Source organism: Ovis aries, chromosome 14 (genome assembly GCF_016772045.2).
Source record: "Ovis aries strain OAR_USU_Benz2616 breed Rambouillet chromosome 14, ARS-UI_Ramb_v3.0, whole genome shotgun sequence".
NCBI lineage: Eukaryota > Metazoa > Chordata > Mammalia > Artiodactyla > Bovidae > Ovis > Ovis aries.
The window spans coordinates 45922316-45926223 of record NC_056067.1 but is presented as its reverse complement, the minus strand read 5'-3'; positions in this window follow the sequence as shown (position 1 = coordinate 45926223).

The window sequence follows — 3908 nt, the reverse complement described above, 5'->3', positions numbered from 1 at the left end:
ACAATAGGTGCTTTTAAAAAGTCTGTTCATTGACCCAGCATGTGAACTGCTGCAGCTGCTCCTCTTCAGTCTCTCTCGCTGCCTCCATCCACTCTGAAGCCAGAGGACCATTGCCATCCATGGTGTTTGAACTCTCGGAACCTTCCCCATGACCTCCTCATTTCTGGCTTCTGCCACACTGGGATATCTGACAACACAGAGCCCACTTTCTGATTTGGGATCGGCACGCTGGAGCTGCTATGCCTGTGAGGGCTTCATGAGGATACAGAAACCACTTCAGTGTTAGAACAGAGGGATGTTAACACATTGGGGTGGTTATGCAGTGGATAGAGGAGCTGAGGAGCCAACAAGAGCTAGTGAAGCCAGTGGAAATTAACAGCAGTGGGAAGCCACCACTGCTCCAGGCTGGAGGAATAAAGCGAGGAGGTGGGGTCACCAGGGCCTGGAGACAAAGTTACCTGATGGAAGTTGGAAACCCAGTGGGATTGTCTAGCTGGCTGGAGTGGTGGAGGGGGCAGAGCCACAGGGAGAGAGGCGGGCTTACCAGGTAGGGGGAGGATTGCCCTGGCCTCTTCCTCCTCTCTTCCAGGCTCCTGCCACTGCTTTGCAGTGGCGGAACCCAAGGTAAATCCAGATGAAGGGGAGATGAACTGTGGCCTGGGATGCAGCAGGAGGGCGAGGAACAGATTGGGGCAAATACAGCCCAAAGTAGCACAGCATGGTTTCCTCTGTGCACCAAAGAGCCCACCTGGCCACCCACACTAGGCCTCAAATTGTTGTGTTCAGTCGCTAAGTCATATCCGACTCTTTGCAACCCCATGTACTGCAGCATGTCAGGCTTCCTGGTCCTTCACTGTCTCCCGAAGTTTGCTCAAAATCATGTCTGTTGAGTCGGTGATGCCATCCAACCATCTCCTCCTCTGCCACCCGCTTCTCCTCCTGCTCTTGATCTTTCCCAGCATCAAGGTCTTTTCCAATGAGCTGGCTCTTCGCAGCTTACTGAATTACATCACGTGTCTGGCTGCTATAGGATTAGGATTTTTTTTTAAATGTTTATTTATTTGACTCTGCCGGGTCTTAATTGCATGTGAGGCCTAGTTCCCTGACCAGGGATTGAACCCTGGCCCCCTGCACTGGGAGCATGGACTCTTAGCTACTGGACCACCAGGGAAGTCCCTAGGGTTAGGGTTGAGTTTGCAACCCCAGTGTTTCAGATATCTATTGCTGCATTACAAATTATCCCTAAATTAAGCAGCTAAAGATGACCATTTTCTTTTTCCTCTAACTTTAAGGATCAGAAACAAAGGTTTCAGCGGGATTGTTTTCATATGGTGTCTGTCCTATGGTTGAGTCAGATGTTGACTGGGGTGGTCACTTGAAAACTCGACTGTCCAAGGTGGCTTACTCACAATGTTGCTGGCTGTCATTTGAGAACTCAGTGGGCTGTTGATCAGAGAGGCTGCACATGGCCACTCCAGCATCATGATATTACTTGGGGGCAGGCTTCTTCCAGAGCATGTGTTCCAAAAGACCCAGGCAGAAACTATTTTTTTTTAATGACTTGGCATAAAAAATTCACACAGCATCACTTCTGCAGTCAAGATCCACCCAGATTCAAAATGAAGCTACATAGATCCCACCTTTTGATGAAAGGAATTGATGGCCACATCTTGCTCCAAAGAATGTTATTTGAGGCACTGATATGAGTTCTTTTCTGTCCTGACTTTAGACAGTCTCCTGAGATGAACATCTCTGTTATATTCTGGGGGCTCTGATGACTAACTGCATGGCTATGTTTTCAAGCCTTATATGCAGCCCAGCCCATCTCTTGATCCACAGCATAGTTCCTAACTGGACATTCCTCCTCCCAGGTGTTGTTTCAGTTCAGTTCAGTCACTCAGTCAAGTCTGACTCTTTGCAATCCCATGGACCACAGCATGCCAGGCTTCCCTATCCATCACCAACTCCCAGAGCTTACTCAAACTTGTGTTCATGGAGTTGGTGATGCCATCCAACCATCTCATCATCTGTCACCACCTTTTCCATCAGCCTTCAGTCTTTCCCAGCATCAGGGTCTTTTCTAAGGAGTCACTTCTTCGTATCAGGTGGCCAAAGTTCTGGAGTTTCAGCTTCAGCATCAGACCTTTCAATGAATATTCAGGACTGATTTCCTTTAGGATGGACTGGTTGGATCTCCTTGCAGTCCAAAGAACTCAAGAGTTTTCTCCAACACCACAGTTCAAAAGCATCAATTCTTCAGTGCTCAGCTTTCTTTAAAGTCCAACTCTCACATCCATACATGACTACTGGAAAAACCATAGCTTTGACTAGACGGACCCTTTTTGGCAAAGTAATGTCTCTGCTTTTTAATATGCTGTATAGGTTGGTCACAACTTTTCTTCCAAGGAGCCAGTGTCTTTTAATTTCATGGCTGCAGTCACCATCTCCAGTGATTTTGGAGCCCCCCAAAATAAAGTCTGTCACTGTTTCCATTGTTTCTCCATCTATTTGCCATGAAGTGATGGGACTGGATGCCATGATCTTAGTTTTCTGAATGTTGAATTTTAAGTCAACTTTTTCTTCTCCTCTTTCACTTTCATCAAGAGGCTCTTTAGTTATTTTTTGCTTTCTGCCATAAGGGTGGTGTCATCTGCATATCTGAGGTTATTGATATTTCTCCCAGCAATCTTGATTCCAGCTTGTGCTTCATCCAGCCCAGAATTTCTCATGATGTACTCTGCATATAAGTTAAATAAGCAGGGGGACAATATACAGCCTTGACGTACTCCTTTCCCGATTTAGAACCAGTCTGTTGTTCCATGTCCAGTTCTAACTGTTGCTTCTTGACCAGCATACAGATTTCTCAGGAGGCAGATCAGGTTGGTCTGGTATTCCCATCTCTTAAAGAGTTTTCCACAGTTTGTTGTGATCCACAGAGTCAAAGGTTTTGGCATAGTCAATAAAGCAGAAGTAGATGTTTTTCTGGAACTCTCTGGCTCTTTTTATGATCCAGCAGATGTTGGCAATTTGAACTCTGGTTCTTCTGCCTTTTCTAAATCCAGCTTGGACATCTGGAAGTTCACAGTTCATGTTGAAGCCTGACTTGGAGAATTTTGAGCATTACTTTGCTAGCGTGTGAGATGAGTGCAATTGTGTGGTAGTTTGAACATTTTTTGGCATTGCCTTTCTTTGGGATTGGAATGAAAACTGACCTTTTTCCAGTCCTGTGGCCACTGTTGTGTTTTCCCAATTTGCTGGCATATTGAATGCAGCACTTTCACAGCATCATCTTTTAGGATTTGAAATAGCTCAACTGGAATTCCATCACCTCCTCTAGCTTTGTTCATAGGGATGCTTCCTAAGGCCCACTTGACTTCACATTCCAGGATGTCTGGCTCTAGGTGAGTGATCATACCATCGTGATTATCTTGGTCGTGAAGATCTTTTCTGTACAATTCTTCTGTGTATTCTTGTCACCGCTTCTTAATATCTTCTGCCTCTGTTAGGTCCATACCATTTCTGTCCTTCATTGTGCTCATCTTTGCATGAAATGTTCCCTTGGTATTTCTAATTTTCTTGATGAGATCTCTAGCCTTTCCTATCCCATTGTTTTCCTCTATTTCTTTGCACTGATCACTGAGGAAGGCTTTCTTATCTCTCCTTGCTGTTCTTTGGAACTCTGCTTTCAAATGGGTATATCCTTCCTTTCCTCCTTTGCCTTTCGCGTCTTTTCTTTTCTCAGCTATTTGTAAGGCCTTCTCGAACAACTATTTTGCCTTTTTGCATTTCTTTTTCTTGATCCCTGCCTCCTGTACAATGTCCCAAACCTCTGTCCATAGTTCTTTAAGCACTCTGTCTATCAGATCTAATCCCTTGAATCTATTTGTCATTTCCACTGTATAATCATA